We start from the raw sequence: 25,200 nt of genomic DNA, 5'->3' as shown, positions 1-25,200 counted from the left end.
ACCCCCTCAGATGACTTGATGTTGGTTATGTCAATTTTACATGGAATTTCCCAACTTTTCTCACCACTATGACTACTTGCCTTACCCAAAGACTGTCTCTTGGTGAGCCAGAATAATGTAATGGCTAAGGACAAAGCCTCTGGACTCAGAACACCTGTCTTTAAATCTCAGCTTCTCCACTTACTTTCCGTGTGCCTCCTTAACCTCATAGAGTTGCATGAGCATTAAATGAGACAATATTTTAAATGCGTGACATTCAAAACTCAGCTGGACGTGGCAGTGCAAGCCTATAGTCCCACCTACATGGGAGGCTGAGGCAGGAGAATTGCTTGAACCTGGGAGGCAGAGGCTGCAGGGAGGCAGAGGCTGCAGTGAGCCGAGATCATGCCACTGCACTCCAGCCTGGGCAAGAGTGAGATTCTGTCTAAAAAAAAAAAAAAAAAAAAAAAAAACTCCTGACATATAGTCTGCACTCAGAAGGAGGAGGGTAGGAATAGGAGGAAGGGAGAAAAGAAGGAAGAGGAGGAGGAAAAAACAAATCCGAATAAGGGTATCACATCTTAATAATAAATCTCTTCAAGTGATTCTTTTTTATTTTTCCTTTTTGAAGTAGTGTCTCACTCTGTTGCCCAGGCTAGAATGCTGTGATACGATCATAGCTCCCTGAAACCTCAATCTCCTGGACTCAAATGATCCTCCTGCCTCAGCTTCTCAAGTAGTTAGGACCACAGGTGTGCACCACTGTGCCTGGCTAATTAAAAAAAAAAAATTCTAGAGACAGAGTCTTGCTATGCTGCTCAGGCTAGTCTTGAACTCCCGGGCTTAAGCAATCCTCCTACCTTAGCCTCCCAAGTGCCAGGATTACAGGCATAAGCCACCATGCCTGGACTAGTGGCTCTCAGGAGTCAGAAGGTTGAGAAAAGTTTGGAGGTGAGGGTAATGACTCATGGGCATGATTCTTGGTCTTTGCCCACAGTCATGTGCAACTTCAAAGGTGGCACTAGGTATGAGGTTATGTGGCACTTACTGGCAATACTGTAAGTGCCACATAACCTCATACCTAACGCCTAAGCTGCTGTACTACTTTCCAGTTTATGTTCAGCCCACCAAGCAAGCATCCAAATGCCATCTGGGACAATCCAGCCATGGATCCAGTAATCACTGGAGATGGTATGCTTGCACTGTCAAATGTTTCATGTACTTCACTCCCATTCATTTCTGTGTATAGTGTTTGGAGTGGGGAATAAGGGTAAGAACAGCTCAGAGAGACGCAGATGATTTGCAATAACGTGGTTGAAGCTGAAGGACATTGTGTTAAATGAAATAAGCCAGGAGGAGAAAGACAGATGTGTGAGATACTAAATGTGGAATCTAAAAAGATCAAACTCATAGAAGTGGAGAGTGGAATGAGTGGGGTAGCAGGATTCGGGAAATGATCATCTAAGCATATAAAATTTGAGAGAGAAGGAAGAATAAGTTTGAAATCTAATGTGCATCATAGTGGCTACAGTCAATAACAATTCATTGTATCCTTGAAAATTGCTAAGAGAAGATTTTAAATGTTTTCACCACAAAAAAAGTATGTAAGGTAATGCATATGCTAATTAGCTTGACAGCCATTTCACAAGATATACATGTATCAAAATATCATGTTGGACCAAGCACCGTAACTCACATCTGTAATCCCAGCACTTTGAGAGGCTGAGGCAGGCAGATCCCTTGAGTCCAAGAGTTCAGGACCAGCCTGGGAAACATGGCAAGACCTCATCTCTACAAAAAATATAAACAATAGCCAGGCATGGTGGAGTGCACCCATAGATCCAGCTACTTGGGAAGCTGAGGTAGGAGAATTGCTTGAGACCTAAAGGTCAAGCCTGCAGTGAGTCAAGATAGTAGCACTGCACTCCAGCGTGGGTGAGAGAAACTCTGTACACCCCCACCAAAAAAACCTCACGTTGTACAATGTAAATATATACAATCTTTAACTGTCAATTAGAAAATAAATATGCAGGTGAATTTGAATATGTCTGTATCAGCCTCAGTCTCTTAAACAATAGCCTGTAGTCCATATTCAGTCAAGATGGCATAATGAGGATACAGCCTCTGAACGGTTTTGGTGAGTGGCAGTCCACACAGCCCACTTCCTTCCCACACCGTAACCCAGACACTCATGAATTCTCACCTTGGGCCATGGTCTGAACCTCCATTTCTCATAAGTAAAATGATCAATTATTGCTTAGATTCCCTCAAGTTCCAAAACCTTATGATTTAATGGGATGCATTTGTGAGGTCGAAGGCTCAAGTTTGGTAGTTTGTGACAATAAAAGATACAAGGTCAACAGCTGCCACTGAAAGTGAGGCTGCCTCTGTGGTCTCATTAGCAATATGACTGAATCAGAGAACCAGACACCATGGCCAACCATATTATATGTTGCTTTGCGTGTATTACCTGTATAGATAGATGCATCTACCTAAATTGTGTCTGTCAGCTAATTTTTAGTACCATTTTTAAAACATGTAAGTAAAGTGATATTCAGTAGCGCTTCTTTTTTTTTTTTTTTTTTTTTTTTTGAGATGGAGTTTCGCTCTTGTTACCCAGGCTGGAGTGCAATGGCGCGATCTTGGCTCACTGCAACCTCTGCCTCCTGGGTTCAAGCAATTCTCCTGCCTCAGCCTCCCGAGTAGCTGGCACTAGAGATGTGCGCCACCATGCCCAGCTAATTCTGTATTTTTAGTAGAGACAGGTTTTCACCTTGTTGACCAGGATGATCTAGATCTCTTGACCTCATGATCCACCTGCCTCGGCCTCCCAAAGTGCTGGGATTATAGGTGTGAGCCACCACACCCGGCCAGTAATGCTTCTTATGACATAGTTCTTAAGAGAAAAGATGTACATCGTTGCCATCTGCGTTCAAAGATGACATTACTCATTCCTGAAGATTCCGTATAGCAACAAAAATAAAACCCAAGGACAGTAAGCATTCTCTTTTCCTGTGCCATTAAGTGTCTGAAAAATTGATACTGACAATATGCACCATGAGCAAAGGAATTCACTGAAGCAGAAAAGAACTTAATTATCACCATTGTATTAGCTCAAAACCGCTAAAAAAAAATTAGCACCTATGTGATCTCTCCTGATTTTCAAATCATGTTTGTTTTTTGTTTTGTTTTGTTTTGTTTTTTAAATTACAGCACAGTTTAAAGAAAACACACACAGTATTTTACTATCAACAGCAAATCTGGAAGAAGTAGCCAGTGCTGATGGGTGGAAGTGTTTATGTGAGCTTCCAGCAGGCAGCCCATATCGCTCTGGCAGCAGGCCCAGCAGGCATTGCTCTCTAGCGTTAAAAACCACCCTCTCCCCCACGGAGAAAATGACCCAACCAGCAGGAAGGGAATCACATTTTCCCTACGCTACCTCATCCAGTTCCATTGTCTCCTCTTGCATTCTTACCATCACTCAGGAGGTCCAGATTGTCTCTTGAAAATTCTTTTCCTTACATTTGCTTTTAATAAAGATGTCCTCCAGGTCTTATCAAACCAAGCTGTCAAGTATAAATTTGGATGCATCCAGTGAAAATATTTGCTGGAATATAAGCATATGACTGATTGTTCAAATACCAACAATTCTACATAGCATCGTGCAGTTTTTCTATCCTTCTGTTGCTTTTTTGATACGATTTATTAAATATTGCACAGGCCCAGATGGACCACCAAAATACAACTCATTTCAACTGGTGGAAGAAAACACAGATTTATAAAGCAGGTGAAGAAATGGTTAATTGCCTTTAAAAAAAAATCATTTTTTTGCCTTAGAGAAGGATTTGGCACACCACATTTCAAGTGGGAAGAACAAAGACGCTGGTCTTCATGGACGCCCATGGAATCTACGTGGGTGTGCGTGCATTGCCCCAGAAATAACTGCCCTAGAAAAACTGGTAGAGGAATTTCTTGTACCTCCCCAAATCTGTCCTTTAGGGTTCGCCTCTATTATTTTCTTTACAGCTTCAACTTTTGGTGGTTCCTGGGACCTGCACTGCGTTTTGTCATTCCACTACTTCCCTCCTTTTGTTTTCTCAAGTCAGTTGAGAAGGTTTCCACAACAGCAACAGAGGTCATCACAATAGCAAGGATAGGAAGGGAAAGTCCCCCACTCCTCTCTCTCTGCTCCAGCTACTGCCTCCCGGGGGCATTAACTTTCTCGGCAGCACAATTTCCCCAGTTTCTCCATCCCCAGCTCTGCCTTACTTTTGATGACACATTCTTTACTTCAGTCTCTAAGAAAATACCTTGTAGACTCACTAAATCAGGATTTCCTTTGACATCTAGAGAAATACTATACCAGTTAGGAGTCTCCAGAGAAATAGACCCAATAGGGTATATGTAGATATACAGAAACTGATTTATTGTGCAGGCCTGGCTCATGTGATTATGGGGACTGAGAAGTCCCAAGATCTTCTGTCTGCCAACTGAAAACCAGGAGAGCAGGGGGTGCTGTGACAATCTGAGATTTAAGGGCCGAGAACCGGGAGCTCCAATGTGTGAGGGAAAGAGAAACTGGATGTCCCACTTCAAACAGAGTTAATTGACCCTTGCTTTACCTTTTTGTTCTATCTATACCTTGAATGGACTGGACAATGATCACCCACACTGGTGAGGGCAGATGGTCTATACTCAGTCTGTGATTCAAGTGCTGATCTCTTCTGGAAATACCCTCACACACACCCAGAATAATGTTTCACCAGCTATCTGGGTATTCCTTAGCCTTGTCACATTGATACATAAAATTTCCCACCAGAAATACTGTTTCAGATGTAATTTTTACATTTCATGTTCTAATAGATGTACTAGTCTAACATATGTGTGCCCCCACCTTTCTCACAAGGGGAAAGATGGAAAAGAAAAGAGGAAGAAATAGCTAACATAAAATACTTATCAAAAATACAAGCTTCAAAGGCCCTTACGTGTGGTCCCAAAACAAAACCATAAGGGATTGCCACGCTCTGGTTTCCTGTGAGAACGGTAGTCAGCTCTGGCTCTGGGGAGGCCAGGAACACAGCCAAGGGGCTGGCCGGAAGCTGTGTCCATGACAACTCACCCTTCCAAAACGTTGTGATGTTTCAAGGTACAGGGAAAACATAGAAGAGAATATCAGAAATTTAAACTGACCTGCATTCTGGTGCTATCTTGAAAATAAAATTGCTGGGCCCGGCGTGGTGGCTCATGCCTGTAATCCTAGCACTTTTGGAGGCCAAAGCAAGTGGATCACGAGGTCAAGAGATCAAGACCATCCTGGTCAACATGGTGAAACCCTGTCTATGCTAAAAATACAAAAAATTAGCTGGGCATGGTGGCGCCTGCCTGTAGTCCCAGCTACTCAGGAGGCTGAGGCAGGAGAATTGCCTGAACCCAGGAGGCGGAGGTTGCGGTGAGCGGAGATTGCGCCATTGCACTCCAGCCTGGGTAACAAGCAAAACTCCGTCTCAAAAGGAAAAAAAAAAAAGAAAATTGCTACACATAAAGTGATTTTGATGCAAAAATCATTGCAAAGTGGTACCTTTTCACTCCACCTCATCTGAAGTTGACAGTGGCCTCTAAACAACTGAGCTTTGCTCAGCCTAATGAGCTTGGCACTGTGGTGTGGTGTTGGACAGGTGGTCATCAACAGACCACACAGGATCTTCCTTTTCTCTCTATTGCCAAAGAAGACACAGGTGTCCTCTGACGGAGCCTCAGTGAGTTAACACAGCCCAACATGACTTCACTTGGTAAAAGAAAGTAAATTTATCTTGCTGCCCTTATACCTTGGGCCATGTAAAAGAAAGGTCCCGTTCAATCAAAGGAATACTGCTAAAAATATATGTTCTTTGAAAATATTTCTAAAAATATGTAACTGTGAAAAGCTCCTTACATATAATGGTTTTCATTACAAATCCAGTCTGTTGAGGATTTGACCATTCCCACACAAAAATATAAAAGGATGATAACTTCTTTGTTCTTCAATACATTTAATATATCAGGTTTTTTTAATACCACACATTATTGTCAGTCTTGTGGAAACTCTTGCCCTAACAGAAATCCTTTTGATTTTTTTTTTTTAAATTTCAGATTGTGTATTTTATCATCTTTAAATAATAGAAGGCAATATAAAAATTTTTAAATTTCACCTTTTCCGGAATTGCTCTTGAAACTCACAAAGAGATTTTGATGACTTAATTTTCCTAATCAAACGTAAACTCACATGGAAGGTCTGAATTTGTGTGGTTTATTGTTCTGCAAAATTCCCACCAATCTGTTAAGCTAATCGTCTTCCCAGAGTTCTATCTTATTCTTCTTTGCATCTCTGTTTCCCCACCTCTCGTGAAAGTTACAGAAAAGCAGTGAAGCAACCCTTGCCAAGATGATTCATGGCATACAGATAAATTTCCAACTAGTTTTCTTCCGTATTTTTAAAATTATTAATACCATAGGTGGGTGTTGAACAATGAGAACACATGGACACAGGGAGGAGATCATCACACCCTGGGGTCTGTGGGAGGAAACTAGGGGAGGGACAGCACCCGGTGCAGAGTTGGGGAGGGATAAATGCTGGATATGGGTGATGGAGAGAAAGGCAGAAAACCGTATTGCCATGTATGTAACTATGCAGCAATCTAGCATGTTCTTCACATGTACCCCAGAACCTAAAACGCAATAATATATATGTATATGTGTGTGTATATATATATATGTATATATATATATATAAATATATATATATATATATGTAAAATACCAATGCAAATTTATATAGTAACGGAGGGGTTTTTGTTGTTATCATTATAAAACTTCATGATTCTCCAGTGTATTCTCAAACACATGTCAGTACCATTGTTCAGCTTCTCCACCTTGGAGTCCAAAAGCCTAATCTGCTTATGACTGTAGATTTGATTACAGACTCGTCCGGCCCCAGGCTCTTTGAGATTTTGTCCATTGCTACATGGCTGGAAGGTCCTTTTCATCTATTTGAGACTACGTCTGGCCACGCAGCCAGCCGTGGTCATGTAAGCACTACACTAGCAGCCATGCTAAAAGAGCAGCTGATAAGCTAAAGTCTTTTCTGGGACTTTGCCACACCTTTGCTTTGGCAAGTGACAGCTTCCTGACATTTTTAGTTTCTCGATGAGGGTAATGATGTGTGCCATCATCGCCTTACCATCTGTTAAAGAGAACAGATAAGAAATGATACTGCAGTGAAATTGCTTTGAGAAATCAGTCAAATCCTTGCTGATCCTCTTTTTTTTCTAACCAAACGTAATAGAACTCTTAAGTTCGGCCTTATTTTTCTGCAAACTTGGAGTAAATTTAAATTAGAGCATACTAATTGCCACTGGGAGGCAGTATAGTGTTGTGGAGAATGTATAGAACTCTGCAGGTAGCGGAGAATTCAAATCTTGCCTTTACCCTAACTAGCTGAGTGTTCCAGTTTAAATGCCTTCACTTTTTTCCATTTTCTTCTAAATGAAATGTGGATGAGGATATTGTGAAATGACCAGGCCCCTAAAAATGTTACCATATTCCATCCCCATGGCCGCCTCTCATTCTTCCTCCTTTTGCCTGTGCTGGCCCTCTTACCATTCATTCCGAAAGTTAGCGCATTGCTCTCTTACATCTGCTGCTTTGGTGCTAAGGTGCTTTTGGGAAACGTGTCATTTAAATTTCCGAAAGGAATGGTTAACTCTTCAGGTGGGAGCCACAATTTCCGATTTTCTTCAGCAAACAAAACTCCTACTTAACAGGGCTGGACATGCAATGCTTATGAATTGAACATTAAGTTATTTCTTAAATGAAAAGAAAACTAGTTGAATAAATAAGACATAGACTGCCGAAAAGTAGCTCCTTTGTCATATCTATATCTTTTGGAAATGCTACAAGAGAGAATCCAGCCAGAAAGCTGGTCCAAAATCTCAGTCATCTGGGTTCCCTTATTGCTACATTTGAGTTACACCCAACGTAAGTAGGAAGCAGGGAACAGGAGAAAAACAGAGAGGAGAAGAGAAGAGAAAATTTTTAAAAAATAATTAGGGCTGGGCGCGGTGGCTCATGCCTATAATCCCAGCACTTTGGGAGGCCGAGGTGAGTGGATCACGAGGTCAAGAGATCGAGACCATCCTGGCCAATATGGTGAAACCCCATCTCTACCAAAAATACAAAAATCAGCTGGGCATGGTGGAGTGTGCCTGTAATCCCAGCTACTCGGGAGGCTGAGGCAGGAGAATTGCCTGAACCCAGGAGGCGGGGGTTGCGGTGAGCCGAGATCGCGCCATTGCACTCCAGCCTGGGTAACAAGAGCGAAACTCCGTCTCAAAAAAAAAAACAAAAAACACACAGAGCTTTATGACTCCAAAACCAACACTCTCTCCACGGAGAAAGCAGCATCATTAATGAGTTGTTTCAATGCGCTCCCAAATGCAGCTCTTTCCAGAGACCCAGGCCCTTCTTGGATATTAATTTAGTCAAAAGTTTGTCTTACTAATTCATTCTTCGTTTCTACGGAAACCATTTGACTTACCTAATCATCATACAGAAGACGACTGGCCTATGCTGGATTCTTATTGAAACTGCTATCCCTAGGGAATTCTGTCTGGCCAGCTGGACAGCTGCCCTGTCCACCTTTCAGATCCCCAGAAGCTCTCTGCCCAAGCCCAGAGGCTCCTCCTAGAAGTTTGTTTCTCATTTCATCCAATTCTTTTACCTCTTCTCTAGTTCTCTTCTTTCTGTCTACTTTCCCACCAGCCACTCTCATTTGCATTCTCCTGGCTTCTTAATTTAACTTTTCTGGCTTCTTTCTTTCTGGCCTCAAAGTCCTGTCAGTCTCTATTCTGAACCACTAATCCTAGGGGATCATCCACCTGCCAGAGAGACAGAGTGTTCCTTCGTGGGTGTACATAGAACTCTGCCTCCTTTCTTAGAAAGTCGCCACATACACGTGAAGGTATTTGTTGTGTTAAATACAAAAATTGATGTTATATATAGATATATATTTGTTCAGTATAAATACGTATTTACATAGTAGCTGCTATCTATATATCATCTATATCGATCCATATATGGATTTACGTTTATGTCGGTGTTACCAAATGGTATAGAAAAAGTAGCATTATAGCCTTCACCATATTTTAAAAATACTTCAACGATAGATATCTCTCAGATTATATAAAATGCAGTTCTCAACTTGGAGATATTACTCACTTCATAGTCACTTTGGGGAACCAAAGGCATTATTGTCAAAGGGATACATTCTCTTATTCCCATAGACAATTTGAATCTTCCTGATTTGAAGTCCTCTGAGCTCTGGCCATAGAAAAGTTAAATTCTGGATTGGAGATGATCTGATCCATGACACAGTAACCCTGAGTATCACTCTGTAAACAGCATCAACAACTTTTTTTTTTTTTTTTTTTTTGAGACTGAGTTTTGCTCTCGTTGCTTAGGCTGGCATGCAATGGTGTGATCTCGGCTCACCGCATTCTCTGCCTTCTGGGTTCAAGCAATTCTCTTGCCTCAGCCTCCCAAGTAGCTAGGATTACAGGTGCTCACCACCATGCCTAGCTAATTTTTTGTATTTTTAGTAGAGATGGGGTCTCACCATGTTGGCCAGGCTAGTCTCACTCTTGACCTTGTGGTCCGCCCACTTCAGCCTCACAAACTTCTGGGATTACAGGCATGAGCCTCCGCACTGGCCAACAACTTTTGCTTATTTGTTGAAATACTTCTTTTCATGTAGTACAGAAAGATACACGACCTCAGGACACTCCTCTTTTCCTCTAGGTACAAAGGGACAAGGCTGATGAGAAACAGACCCTGGCTGTCCTGGGCTTTCAGTGGGCTATGCACAGAGACAGAGACATCCCATTCCATCCCATTCACTCCAAATCTCTTCCCGTCCAGACTCTCTCACTGCCAATCACAAAGCGCTCACATCTAGGAATGCCAGCTCAGATGCCTCTGCCACTTGATCCCCCCATTTCTGGTTAGATGGTACCTAGCCTAATGTTAGCTCCAATCTGCACATTCTCTGTAGCCAGCAGGACAAGGAATAAAATCATGGGCTTCAGGTCGTCAGATCCTCTTTTTCCTTTTGACACCGTAACCTTCATCTGAAATCTTAGCTGTGGGCTCAAGGTCAGGAAAAGCAAAATCTGGCTGGAAGGAGTGAGTGGCTGCACTGGCATCCAGCTTGTGGGAAGGAGCAACAGAGCAAAAGGGAGAGGGAGAAAAGATCGAGAGGGAGGAGCTGCCAAGTGTCGGGAAGGGCTGCAGTCTCCGTGGGCATGGACCTTCACCAGACGCTGGTATACCAGCCACTCCAGTCATTGTTAATTCTTGCACTTTTCCCCTAAGTCCAACTGTATCATGTCTTAGTTTACAACTGACACTATCCAACAGTGTTCACCGTCACTGGCCTGGACCAAAGTCATCATCTCCTTGGTCCTCGGCCACCTAGAACAAAATCTACCTGCCTCCTTCACCTTTACAACCTTGTAGAATTAACCACACAGAGGTCTGGTTGTGGTGACAACACTCCCTTGGCCAACATTTTCAAGGGTCCATTTCTACTTGAAAAATACGTCATCGAATACATAGCCAACTTTAATCCTGCCTTCTGTGTTAGTCAGAATGCTCCAGAGAAACGGAACCAATAGGAGAGAGACAGAGAGATTCATCATTAGGGGAATTGATTAACTCATGCAATTATGAATGTTGGGAAGTCCCATGATACACCATTTGCAAGCGGAGAACCAGGGAAACTGGTAGTGAGGGGCTCAGTCCAAGTTCAAAGTCCTTCAGGGAAGCCAATGTTGTTGCTCAGTCCAAGCAGGGGAGATCCTGGTGCAAGTTTTGGAGTCTAAATGCCAGAGAACCTGGAGTTCTGATGTTCAAGTGCAGAAAAAGAGTCCCTGCTCCAGGAGAAGAACAGATTTCACCTTTGCTCTATCTGGGCCCTCAGCAAACTGGACGATGGTCACCAACACTGGGTGAGGATGGATCTTCCTCACTCAGTCCACTGACTCAAATGCCAGTCTCTTTCAGAAACACCCTTACAGAAACACCCAGAACTTAACAGTTACAAGCTATGTGGGCCTCCTTTCATCCAATCAGGTTGACACCTAAAATTAATTATCCCATTGTCCAAAGCCTTTTGCCACGTGGCTGAAATCCAGCTCTCCAGTGCATGTGCCATCTTCTCAATATTCCTTTTCATCTGCTTTGATCCATCAACACTTTCTCAAACACTTTCCTTAGCACACACTCTGTTTGTTTTTCTGCCTAGAATATTCTTCTCTAACATCTCACCGTCAACATTCTACCTAGTACTCAGTATCAGCACAGATGCTTCCCCAACCCCATGAGTTTTCCCAGTTGAGTGACTTAGGGAAAATGCTGTGACTTCTCTGAGCTTAAGCTCCATCCCCTGTCACATAAAAATAGTGACACTAATGTGACAGTGTGCCAGTAAGGGGAATATTTTACATATTGAGTGCCCACTGTAATGCCTTGTACATATTAGGTGATAATTTTTTTTTTCTAAGACAAAATCCCACTCTGTTGCCCAGGCTGAAGTGCAGTGGCATGATCTCCACTCACTGCAACCTTTGCCTTCTGGGTTCAAACGATTCTCCTGCCTCAGCCTCCTGAGCAGCTGGGATTACAGGCGTGTGCCATCTGCCCAGCTAATTTTTGTATTTTTGGCAGAGACAGATTTTCATCATATTGGTCAGGCTGGTCTTGAACTCCTGACCTCATAATCCACCCGCCTGGGCCTCCCAAAGTGTTGGGATTACAGGAGTGAGCCATTGCACCCGGTGAGATGATAAATTTTTAACTGAACTTTTCATGAATCTTCTACTTCCTTCCAATCAGAGTAAGTCCATGCTTTCTCTATACATAAGTTATTATCAATACAAAATCAGTAATAAAAATTTGTCTTTATTTAAGTTGTCAACCTGTCCTAACTCCCTATTTGTATGTAAATTATGTGAAGGCAAGGATTCTGTCTTTTCGTCATCCCTTATCCTCTCCAGTCCTTGGTAAACAGTAGACAGTAAAAAATGATTAGAAGACTGGTAGAATTCACTGTCATCTCTTTAACAATGCATTCCTTGTTTCCATGATATACCTCCTCCTAACTTCCCAGGAAATCTGAGAGTGCCTCAAGCCTCAGCTTCCAATACGCAACTCCTTTATGGACCTTCTGCAATACCCGCCTCCTCTTACCTTTTGGAACATAGAACTTTTGCCTCTGGCAGATGAGGTCTTTTTAATCTAGAAGGGAACTGGGATGAACCGTCTCTGACAGCATCAGGAGCACCTGTGAACACACTGGTCAAGTGTTGCTGAGACACAAGTGTTGTCTCTGTATGGACAGGTGTGGAGACAGAGAGCCCTGAGAAGGCAGAATTCCCAAGTGAGATGTCACGGTGGCATTGGCACAGGCAATTCAGCTGGGGAGGGAATTGCACTGCTGAGCTACAGAAAGTGAGATTTGGATCCAAGGAATAGTACATGGGATGAGGATTAAATGGAGGCAAAAAAATCCATCCTCATAAAATTTATAAAACTAAATTGCTAGGTTTTTTCAAAAAGTATAACCTTTAAGTAGAAGCATAGCTAAGGTTTTAACCAGCTTTTCCTATGGCCCGCTTCCTTATAGCTGCTTACTGCTTCAAAGTCATCCCCGTCACAATGTCCTAAATTCTATAGGGAACACCTTTGATATTAAGAAACCTTAAGTTTTTCATTTTGAGCTGTTTTCAGATCCTTCATTGCAATGAGTCCACTAACACCAGCCAGTCTGAAGACTCTCCAAGGAACTGACTTAGCACATGATTGTGAATGTGGTTTCTTCATCTCCCTGTCCCATGACGTCATCCCTCACTTCTTGACCAATCAACAATATCCACGGTTTAGCTCATCATTTGTCCTTTAAAATCCTATCCCCAGTCTTCTAGGGGAGGCCTATTTGAAGTTTCTGCTCATCTCCTCATTTGGCTGCCTCATGATTGTTAAACTCTTTCTCTGCTGCAACTCCTGCTGTTTCAAAGTATTGGTCTGTTATTGTGCAATGGACAGTTGAACCTGGTGGCTCTGTAACAAAATCACTAAGGACTCAGGTAGACTTTGGTACAATGCCCTGTAAACAGCCTTAATATTGCTCACTCTCAGCTACTGCATCCCCCAAAGATGGATGTATCCATGAAGCTTCTTCCCTTGCAGAAAACACACAATACTGAACGCTGGAGAAGAAAAAAAACAGGGTGACGCTAATGGGGAGTGAAGAGATGTTGATTAAAGGATACAAAATTTCAGCTAGATGGGAGGAATAAGCTCAAGAGACTGAACAACATAAAGACTATAATTAATAACAATTATTGTATTCTTGAAAATCTCTAAGAGTAAATTTTGTGTTCTCATCAAAAATATGATAAGTATATGAGGTAATGTATTTATTAACTTCAGTTTAGACATTTGACAATGTATGCATATTTCAAAAAACATGTGCATGAAAAATATGTGTAATTTTTGCTTGCAAATAAAATACCTTAAGTGAAAAAAACAAAAACTGTTAAAACCCCTCTGTTTTGGGTACCAGTACCATGCTGTTTTGATTACTGTAGCCTTGTAATATAGTTTGAAATTAGGTAGCATGGTGCCTCTGGCTTTGTTCTTTTTCCTTAGAATTGTCTTGGCTATGTGGGCTCTCTTTTGGTTCCATGTGAAGTTTAAGGTGTTTCGTTTTTTTTGTTTGTTTGTTTGTTTGTTTGTTTTTCCCAGTTCTGTGAAGAAGGTCATTGGTAGCTTGATGGGGATAGTGTTGAATCTGTTAATTACTTTAGGCAGTATGGCCATTTTCACAATACTGATTTTTCCTAACAGTGAGCATGGAATGTTTCTCCATCTGTTTGCGTCCTCTCTTATTTCCTTGAATAGTGGTTTGTAGTGCTCCCTGAAGAGGTCCTTTAAATGCTTTGTTAGTTGTATTCCTAGATATTTTATTTTGGTAGCAACTGCGAATGGCAGTTCATTCTTGATTTGGCTGTTAGCCTGTTATTGATTTATAGAAATGCTTATGATTTCTGCACATTGATTTTGTATCCTGAGACTTTCCTGAAATTGCTTATCAGTTTCAGGAGATTTTGGGCTGAGACGATGGGGTCTTCTAAATATACAATCATGTCATCTGCAAATAGAGACAATTTGACTTCCTCCTTTCCTAATTGAGTACCCTTTATTTCTTTTTCTTGCCTGATTGCTCTGGCTAGAACTTCCAATATTATATTGAATAGGAGTGGTGACAGAGGGCAATCTTGTCTAGTGCCAGATTTCAAAGGAAATGCTTCCAGTTTTTTGCCCATTCAGTATGATATTGGCTGTAGGTTTGTCATAAATAGCCTTTATTATTTTGAGATATCTTTCTTTGATACCTAGTTTATTGCGAGTTTTTACCATAAAGTGCTGTTGAATTTTGTCAAAGGCTGTCTCTGCATCTGTTGAGATAAACATGTGGTTTTTGTCTTTGGTTCTGTTTATGTGGTGAATTACATTTATAGACTTGCATATGTTGAACCAGTCTTGTATCCCCGGGATGCAGCCTACTTGATTGTGATGGATAACCTTTTTGGCAATTGGTTTGCCAGTATTTTATTGAAGATTTTTGCCTTGATGTTCATCATGAATATTGGCATGAAGTTTTCTTTTTTTGTTGAGTCTTTGCTGGGTTTTGGTATCAGTATGATGTTGGTCTCATAGAATGATTTGGGAAGGATTCCCTCTTTTTGTATTGTTTGGAATAGTTTCAGAAGGAATGGTACCAGCTCCTCTTTATACATCTAGTAGAATTCAGCTGTGAACCCATCTGGAACTGGACTCTTTTTGATTGGTAGGCTATTAATTGCTGCCTCAACTTCAGTCCTGGTTGTTGTTCTGTTCAAGGTTTCAACTTCTTCCTGATTTAGGCTTGGGAGAGTGCAAGTGTCCAGGAATTTATCCATTTCTTCCAGGTTTACTGGTTTATGTGCATAGAGTTGTTTGTAGTAAGCTGTGATTGTACTTTGTATTTCTGTGGAATCGGTGGTGATACCGCCTTTTTCATTTTTTATTGTATCTATTTGATTCTTCTCCGTTTTCTTTTTTATTAATCTGGCTAGCAGTCTGTCTATTTTGTTGACCTTTTCTAAAAACCAGCTCCTGGATTTATTGATTTTTTGAAGGGTTTTTTTGTGTCTCTATCTCCTTCAGTTCTACTCTGATCTTAGTTGTTTCTTGTCTTCTGCTAGCTTTTGAGTTTTTAAAATCTTGCTCCTCTAGCTCTTTCAATTTTGACAATAGGGTGTCACTTTTAGATCTTTTCTTGTTTCTCATGTGGGTATTTATTGCTGTAAATTTCCATCTAGACCCTGCTTTAGATGTGTCCCAGAGATTCTGGTATGTTGTGTCTTCATTCTCGTTGGTTTCTAAGAACATCTTTATTTCTCTTTTCATTTCATTTTTTATCCAGTCGACATTCATGAACAAGTTGTTCAGTTTCCATGAAGTTGTGCGGTTCAGAGTTAGTTTCTTAATTCTCAGTTCTAATTTGATTGCCCTGTAGTCTGAGAGACTGTTTGTTATGATTGCCATTCTTTTGCATTTGCTGAGAAGTGATTTACTTCCAATTATGTGGTCAGTTTTAGAGTAGGTATGATATGGTGTTGAGAAGAATGTATATTCTGTGGATTTCGGGTGGAGAGTTCTGTAAATGTCTGTTATGTTTGCTTGGTCCAGGTCTGAGTTCAAGTCCTAGATATCCTTGTTAATTTTCTGTCTCATTGATCTCTCTAATATTGGCAGTGGAGTGTTAAAGTCCCCTACTATTATTGTGTGGGATTCTAAGTCTCTTTGTAGGTCATTAAGAACTTGCTTTATGTAACTGGGTGCTCCTGTATTGGGTGTGTATATATTTAGGATAGTTAGCTCTTTTTGATGCACTGATCCTTTTACCATTATGTAACGCCCTTCTTTGTCTCTTTTGATCTTTTTGGTTTAAAGTCCATTTTATCAGAGACTAGGATTGCAGTTTCTTCTTTTTTCTCTCTCTCCATTTGCTTAATAAATCTTTCTCCATCCCTTTATTTTTAGCCTGTGTGTATCCTTGCACGTGAGATGAGTTTCCCGAATACAGTACACTGATGGATCTTGACTTTTTATCCAATTTGCCAGTCTGTGTCTTTTGATTGGGGCATTTAGCCCATTTACATTTAAGGTTAATATTATGTGTGAATTTGATCCTACCATTTTGATGCTAGCTGGATGCCCATTAGTTGGCACATTTTCTTCATTGGTCAATAGTCTTTACCATTTGGTACGTTTTGGAGTGGCTGGTCCTGGTTGTTACTTTCCTTGTTTAGTGCTTCTTTCAGGAGTTCTTATAAGGCAGTCCTGGTGGTGATGAAATCACTCAGCAATTGCTTGTCCATAAAGGATTTTATTTCTCCTTTGCTTATGAAGCTTAGTTTGGCTGGATATGAAATTCTAGGTTGAAAGTTCTTTTCTTCAAGGATGTTGAATATTGGCCTCCACTCTCTTCTGGCTTGCAGGGTTTCTGCAGAGAGATACGCTGTGAGTCTGATGGGCTTCCCTTTGTGGATAATCCAATCTTTCTCTCTGGCTGCCCTTAGCTTTTTTCCCTTCATTTCAACCCTGGTGAATCTGACAATTATGTGCCTTGGGGTTGCTCTTCTTGAGGAATATCTTTGTGGTGTTCTCTGTATTTCCTGGACTTGAATATTGGCCTGCCTTGCTAGGTTGGGGAAGTTCTCTTGGATAATATCCTGAAGAGTGTTTTCCAGCTTGGATTCATTCTCTCCATCACATTCAGGTACACCTATCAAAAGTAGATTAGGTCTTTTCACATAATCCCATATTTCTTGGAGGCTTCGTTCATTTCTTTTCACTCTTTCTTTTCTATTCTGGCCTTCTCATTTTATTTCGTTGAGTTGATCTTCAATCTCTGATATCTTTTCTTCTGCTTTGTCAGTTTAGCTGTTGAATCTTGTGTATGCTTCACGAAGTTCTCATGTCGTGCTTTTCAGCTCCATCAAGTCGGTTATATTCTTCTCTAAGCTGTTTATTCTAGTTAGCATCTCATCTAACACATTTTCTAGGTTCTTTGTTTCTTTGCATTGGGTTAGCACATGTTCTTTTAGCACTGAGAAGTTTGTTATTACCCACCTTCTGAAGCCTTTTTCTGTCAGTTCATCAGATTCATTCTCCATCCATCTTTGATCCCTAGCTGGTGAGGAGTTGTGATCCCTTGGAGGAGGAGAAGTGTTCTAGTTTTTGGTGCTTTCATCCCTTTTGCACTGATTTCTTCCCGTCTTAGTGGCTTTTTCTACTTGTGGTCTTTGTAGTTGGTGACTTTCAGATGGGGTCTCTGAGTGGATGTTCTTTTTGTTGATGTCGAAGCTATTTCTTTCTGTCTCTTAGTTTTCCTTCCAACAGACCCCTGTGGGGGACATTCCCGTGTGAGACCCCCCCAAAAGGCGTGGGTCTCACTATACGGTGAGCTTGATCCCAAATACAGTTTCCTACTGGAGGCAGTCGAGCTGGCGGGAAGAAGGAACTGAAAGATGGATGATCAGTTTCTAATATCAACCATGATATTGTTTGGGCCTAAACTATGCGGTGCTGCTAGACCGAGTGACCCCCTACCAGCAACCAGTTTCTGCTCTTAACTTTTTATGACTCTTTCTTTAAGAATAAGCTTTAAACTTTTCTTTACTTGCTTGACTGCCTTGTACCCTAGATAATGGTTTAACTGTGGGGATATTTGCAAAGCAAATGCCACTATACAGATGGCTTTGATCCCAGACCCAGAGACTCCTGAATGGGGGAGTTGAGGTAAGTTGAGTCAGGAGCAGACAAAGGAGAATCTGGTTAAAAGATGCTCTGATGAGCAAAACCAGAAAACCTTTTCACATGTGAGTCCTAGAACAAGATCAAATCAGAAATACCTGCAGCCATGAGGAATAATGTCTGGATGTAAATAAGCTTTTTGATCACAGGAAATTCTGTTACTTCTTAAAACCACTGATTGTGTATCTGACTTCTCTATTGTATAGGCCATGTAAGGTATAGATTTGCATTCCCTCTTGCAATGATGTAAACCAGAGCAAAGAAAGTGTATTTATTCCTGGCCTTTGAAAAATAAAATTTACTGTTCAGGCACTGCCTTCTCAGCCCTCCAGACCCCCGCTTTCTGTGTCTCTTTATTTCTTTAAGCGCACGCTCTCTTCCAGGTTTTGGGACCCTCTTGCAGGTCGAGAGATCCCCGGCAGATGTGCCGTACCGACCGTACCTGACAGAGACCCCTATGCTGCAGGACTGTTGGAGGCCCACACCAGACCCTGCTTGCCTGGGGGGTCACCTGTGAGGGCTGCAGAACAGTAAGGGCGGCTGCCAGTTTCGTCTTGTTATTTCGTCCCAGAAGGGTACCTGCCAGATGTTGGCCTGAGCTCTCCTTTATGAGGTGTCTCTTTGGGTATACTCAGTGGTCAGGGAACTGCTTGAAGAGACAGTCTGTCCCTTATAGGAGCTCAAGTGCTGAGCTGGGAGCTCCGTTGTTCTGTGCAGAGCTGCTAGGCAGGTACCTTTACGTCTGGTGCAGCAGAACTCATAACCGCCTCTTTTCCCAGGTGCTCTGAACTAGGAAGGTCAGCTTTATTTATAAGTTCCTGATGTGCTGCTGTTCTTTTTCATAGATGCCCTGCCTGCACAGAATAGTCTAGTCACAGTCTGCCAGCAGAGGTGTTGCTGAGCTGCCACAAGCTCTGCCCAGCTGCTGTGTGAACTGCCTTGGCTGTGGTGGACTGCCTCAGTAGTGGCAGACACACTTCCCCCCACTGAGCTGGACCATCACCGGTCCAGCTGCATTTGCGGTGAAACTCTCAATCCAGAGCATTTCAGATTGCTTGTTTTGTGCAGGTGGTACCTGGCTCCCTGTCTCAGCCCCCTCCCTTTCAGTCGAATGGGTGGCTCTGTCTCCCAGGTGTTCCAGGCGCCAGTTGAAATGGCCACCCAGATTTGTGTGTTTCTGTGCACCAACCTGCAGCACGAGCTGTGCTGAAAACTCATGGTGCTTTTGGGCCTGGGAATCTCTGGTCTGTGAGCAGTGGAAACTCGTTTGGAAATGTGGCGAGCACTCACCCTCTGCATTGTTGCTGCTGGGAACTGCACTCTGGAGCTGTTCCTATTCTGCCATCTTGGATCCTCTCTCTTTTTTTTTAACAAGGCAAGAAGGGCCTAATTCAATCCTCCTATAAAAAAGTACAATGACTAAATGAGAAACTTTGTAAAAAGACCCAAAGGAAAGAAACTACCTAATTGGATAGGATCAGAAAAGTCCTGCCTCTCTCTGGGATAAGAGTGACCCTAGGAAAGATTAGGGTAGGACTGTGTTCAGGTTCAGAGCCAGGTGAAGGTAACAGGTGGAGGGAGGAAGCAGGCAGGAAGGGGAAAAGTGATTTGAGGGGAAATTCTAGGAGTCTAGAAAAAAGCAATACAGGAATGAGAAATAAGCAATCCTTTTTATTGAGTGGGAGTTAATCTTCGTAAACAAGTGTCGAGCATCCCAGATTAATCAACTATTAAAAACTATTAGTGGGAGCTCTAGGAGTACTCTTCTTTCCTCTATCTCCTTGGTCCTTCAATATCCGACATGCCAGAACTCTGCCTGCAAAGTGTATCCAGACCCAGAGGGTGCAGCTTACACACACGTTGGCATTCATTTTTCTTGAGAAACTGTAACGTAAGCACTTTTCAACAAGGATTTCATATATTATTTTAAAGGATCTATCCTTTTTTCAACACTACAGATATGAGAGAGTCATTTAATTTCTATTCTTTTTCAGGGGTGTGATGAGTGCCAGGTGGAGTTGCAATGATGGGTTCAAATTCTGACTTGAGGTTGGACATTCAAATGACAGCAACAGGAAATTCAATCAGGCTCACACTATGGTGGTTTGAGCAAAGGAGACTTATACAAATGTCTTATAAACACTTTTATTTTATCCCTTTATATTCTAAAAACAGATTTAATGAAACTATGTATTCTTCCAACAAGCCATTTACATGCATTGTCACAGTAAACAATGTAATCACACTACATCCATTAGCATTTTGAAGCAATGATGAATATTTATGCATTTAGAGCAATTTGAAACAATGGTGTGGATGTCACATTCTTGTTGACATTGTAGTTGGTCTCTTTGACGCAGAATTTTGCACTTGTTTTTCCTCTGATAGAAAATCACAGGTTTGTTGTTGTTGTTGTTGTTGTTGTTGTCTCTTGTACATTTTCCTTCATTCATATTATTTGCTGCCTGAAGGGAACCAAAATACGCCACTGTGATATAATGATATTTTGAGCTAAAGACATTTGAGAATCAACAGATACAAAATGAGGTTTTTTGGTTTGTTTGTTTTTTCTGAACCTTATCAGCCTAAAATCAGAGCCTCCAAAAAATAATTTAACTGTCATAAATATCCTCCCCAGAAGTTTCAACCAAGGAAGATCACTCTTATCACAGCAGAGAAGTTGGCTCTAGGATAAGGAATCACTGAAGCGGGCCAGGTGTGGTTGCTCACGTCTGTAAGCCCGGTATTTTGGGAGGCGGAGGTGGGCAGATCACAAGGTCAGGAGACTGAGACCATCCCGGCTAACATGGTGAAACCCCATCTCTATTAAAAATAAAAAAAATTAGCCAGGCGTGGTGGCACGTGCTTGTAGTACCAGGTACTTGGGAGGCCATGGCAGGAGAATCACTTGAACCTGGGAGGCAGAGGTTGCAGTGAGCTGGAGGTTGCACTGTGCTGAGATCGTGCCACTGCACTCCAGCCAGGGTGCAAGGTGAGAGTCTGTCTCAAAAAAATAAAAGGAGAGGAGATGAGAGGAGAGGGGAGGAGAGGGCAAGGGAAGGGAAGGGGAGGGGAGGGGAGAGGGAGGAGAAGGAAGGGGAGGGAAGGGGGTAAGGAAGGGGAGGGAAGGGAAGGGAAGGGGAGAGGAGGGGAGGGGAGGGAAGGGAAGAAGGGAAAGGAAGAAGGGAAGGGAAGAAGGGAAGGGAAGGGGATCACCGTAGCAGACATTGTCACAATGCTACTGGATCTCCCATCTATGCTCCTAAGGACCATTTATCTTTTCTACAAGTCATTTCTTTTCCCATGTGTCCTTTCTCCCATTTCCCCTTTCCTTAGTAAGATGATATATGGACCCTAAATTCTAACCACCTCTTTGAGCCACATATTCTGTGTTCCCATGTATGTCCATAAATAAATGTAGCCCTTTTTTTTGTTGGTTTAATTTACGGGCCTCAAACACTGAACCGTAAAGGGTAGAAGGAAAGGTTTCTTCCTCACATGCCCAGGAGCGAACACTAGCTTGGCAAAGTCTGCAGTTATCCCATCCAAATTTCTAAATGATACTAAAGACTAAATGATACTAAAGGTTCCTTTTGTGGACTTTACGTGATATTTATTTTGAAGGTCAGATAGATTAAGTTCCATTCAGCTCACATGTGATCATTTACTAATGATTACACATGTAGTGGCTCAGTCTTCCTATGAAGACTGAAAAATGAGCAGGAAATTAACAACATTTCAGCTCTTATGTCTCCATCACAGCACACAACATAAAATCAAATAGAAGCTAGGTGCTTATTAAATACTTGTTTATTTCTAAAAATAATGAGTAGGTTAGTTGATGGCTCCTTGATTCTAGTAGACAACCAGAGCAGCCAGATGACAGAGCCCCCGAGATAGACGTTTTCCAACCGCTTACCAGTCATATTCTTCTTGATCATCCTTTCTCTTTGGGAAAATTAGACCATAACTCTTTAATTTTTTTTTTTACCACAATCTCAAAGGTGATAGGCTGTACTTGGTTATCCTGTGTGTATTGTCTTTAAAAAGCTACTGCTTTTGTAAATATTACCCAGCTGCTTTAATACGTTCTCTCATTCTCTTTTGATCCTTTCACAGGAGGTTTTTCTTTCAGGGAACACGTACTTCCAAGGAGACCACTAGCTCCAGCCATTTGTAGACACCCTGCAGGTGTATTGTCCACATTTGGCCTTCAAAGGCATTGCATTTCCTTGGAAATCATTAGTTTTTAGCAAGGAACTCTGCTATAATTGCTTCTCGGAATGAAATTCAGGATCATTTAAATGCAATATGCTTAAACAGGACACAGGGCTCATCTCCCAATGAATATTACATGAACAATGACATGAACAATACAAATTATAATTACTAGCTGAGGCTTTTAAGTCAACTGCCCTTTGTAAAACAAATGAGAACTTAAATTGTTCAGACTGATAGGATAAACTTTAATCTTAATAAATACCCCAATAGGATTCAAATCCGAAAAATTAATTATACGGTCTATTTTAAAACAAGAAAATAACTAAGTAGATTGTAATTCCAGATTTATTCTAAGAAATTCATTACACTAAATGTGTGAGGTACTTAGGTAATTACTCTGAATTTCTAGAATGTAGCAGATCCTTGATACTTTATTTATTTTTTAATCATTAACAAATAGGACACTGGAGTTATTGTCACTCTTTTGTTTGGTATCTATTACTTTTTCGATGAAAGCTTTGACTTCACTGCTTTCCCTGCACACGTGCACAAATTTGAAGAACCCAAAAAATATTAGAAGAAAAGCTTTAAGTTATTAGAAGTGCAGAGAGTACAGATAATCTTAAATTCTGCTTAACAAAGGACTAGAAAGCAGGTAAATTTTTCCCAAGACAAATTTCTGAACATGCTTATGCCGTGGAGCCTGACTGAGTAGATCAGTACCAAGCTGGAAACATTGTGACTGACTGTAGGATTCATCCATCAGGTCAAGAGGAGTTGCAGGCTACTTGGCTCATCGCAGAACTTGGGAGAGACAGAGCTGGGATTACTATCCAGCTTCCTGTTTCCAGGTGAGTGGAGATCTTGGTGTTAGATGGGAGCCCTACCTCATGTGGGTTGGTGAAAAAGCTTGGTGTTTTTCTTAAATTATAGAACACTTTTATGGGTGTGCTAAATTGGTCACGAAGAACTCTCATTTAATTCTGGGGCCACTTGTAAATAGGCAGGAAAAGAAAAATTTAAAAAGAGTCCTAAGAAGAGATGGAACATTCTTAATATAGTTGTATTCTTGAATATCTGGTAATATATTTACATGATTTAAAAAATTAAAAAAAAAGAAATATGTACAGATTGATAAAGTCTGCCTTTTCTTTTTATAGCTTCTGAACTTTAAATTATAGTTAGGCCTTCCTATTACAAGTATAATGATTCACTCATTTTCTTCTGGTATTTTTGTGATTCCATGTTTTGACATACCTGGCTTGAGATGCCCCATCACCATGCTTTAAACCCCTGTGTGTAAAGATTCCACTCCTAGTCTTCCCTGTGTTCCTATGTTCTGTCAATTCGTCTGTCAATGCCATTCTACGACAATCTCTGAAGCTTTCAATATGTGTTAATGTGTGGTAGAGATGGGCCCTCCTAATTGCTCTCCATTTTCAGAATTTTTTTTTTTTTCTAATTCTTCCTGTTGCTTTATTTTTCACATGAGCCTTGGAAGTAGATGGTCACAATTCTAAGGTTCGTATTTTCATTGTGACAGTGTTAAATGTGTAAAAACATTAATAAAGAACTAACTTTCTTAAGATTTGGAATACTTCCTTCCAATAACATAACGTATTTCCATTTGTTCAGATCCATTTGGGACCATTCAAACGAGTTTTTAAGTTTACCATTTAGTTACTGCACACTTCTTGTCTATCTTTCTGTTGCTCTTTAAGTTGTGTTATCTCTTTGATTACATTCTCTAGTTATTTGTCTGTTAGAAGACTATTGATTTTGTGTAGATACTTTATATACTACTCATTAATGAATTAACTTCTTGCTTGTAATAGTATTTTAGTTTGTTCATTTGGAATTTAGAAAGTCAGATAATCTACAAATGGAGAGACTTCTTACCTTTTCCTTTCCAATTCTTCTATTTCCATATTTCTATACTTTTGTACTTCGTATTTCATTGACTTAATGCTACCAACACAATGTTAGAGTGTAATAAAAGTTGCATTCTTGTCTTGTTCCTAACAAACACTTCTCCTTTAAAGATGTTGATTTGGAACCTGAAATATCATGTTAAATAACCATCAACTCATGATTTTTTCCTGAATAGTGGTCAGACTCTGGAAATGCATTTGGTATCTATGAAGTTCGTCACATGAGATTTTCTTTCCCTGAAATGGTTAATACCATTTAATTATGTTAATGAATTTCCTGACAATGACTTTAGAAATCCTGAAATAAAACCCACTGGGTTACAATAATTGATTGCACTGTGGGATTTTATTTGTGGAAATGATTTTTGCAATATTTATAAAATTGATGTATAATTTCTTTTTTTATATAATTTCAAGTTTCCTTTTAGCTTCAGGGGATATCTATGCAGATATGTTACTTGAGTATGTTGTGTGCTGCTGAGGTGGGGTGTGACTGATCCTGTCACCTAGGTACTGAGAATAGTCTCCAGCAGTTAAGTTTTGAGCCCTTTCCCCACCCCACCCCCAAGCAGTCCCCATTTACGTCCAGGAATAACCAATGTTTAGCCCCCATTTATAAGTGAGAACATGCAGTATTTTCTTCATTATATAAGCATTATCAAATTCTCCCCGTGCCAAACTTACAAGTATTAGCTTTCTCAGAATTTCACTTCGTAATCTTAAAATGTTGAAATTCTGCTACTTGACTGGACAGCTTTTGTGGATACCCTCTGGCTCCCAGTATTATAAATGAGGCATTGCTAGGTTTATTCTGCTTTCCATCATCTTCCCTGCCATAGTTGATTAGCAGTATTATTTTTGCACTGTCAGAATGAACCTCTGTTGTAGTGGGAAATAAAGTATCTAATAGCTTTCAGTACACCACCAGGCAGCAGCATAACACAGAGACTGCAGAACAAAAGGGTCTCCGATGCAGTTGACTCGCTTGAATCCGGTTTGTTCAATCACTTTAAAACATGCGATGAGAAAAGCAAAGAGAAAGAGATGGAGCAATTCACACATTTAGGACAAGGTGCAAGAAAGATGACAGGATGCCACATATGTGTGAACTCTC

The 25,200-nt window shown here is 41.0% G+C and overlaps 1 long non-coding RNA gene across 1 annotated transcript in view; it reads left to right on the top strand.

Moving 5' to 3' along the window:
* The window catches only part of LOC141581679 (uncharacterized), a 59,204-nt gene that overhangs the window by 17,196 nt on the left and 16,808 nt on the right, over nt 1–25,200 (top strand). Inside the window, exon 2 of the long non-coding RNA XR_012514459.1 lies at nt 22,922–23,006. This is a non-coding gene — a long non-coding RNA (uncharacterized LOC141581679). The remainder of the gene's footprint in view (nt 1–22,921; nt 23,007–25,200) is intronic.

This window comes from Saimiri boliviensis, chromosome 16, assembly GCF_048565385.1.
Source record: "Saimiri boliviensis isolate mSaiBol1 chromosome 16, mSaiBol1.pri, whole genome shotgun sequence".
NCBI classification, from domain to species: domain Eukaryota; kingdom Metazoa; phylum Chordata; class Mammalia; order Primates; family Cebidae; genus Saimiri; species Saimiri boliviensis.
This window is presented reverse-complemented; position numbering and strand designations above follow the sequence as displayed.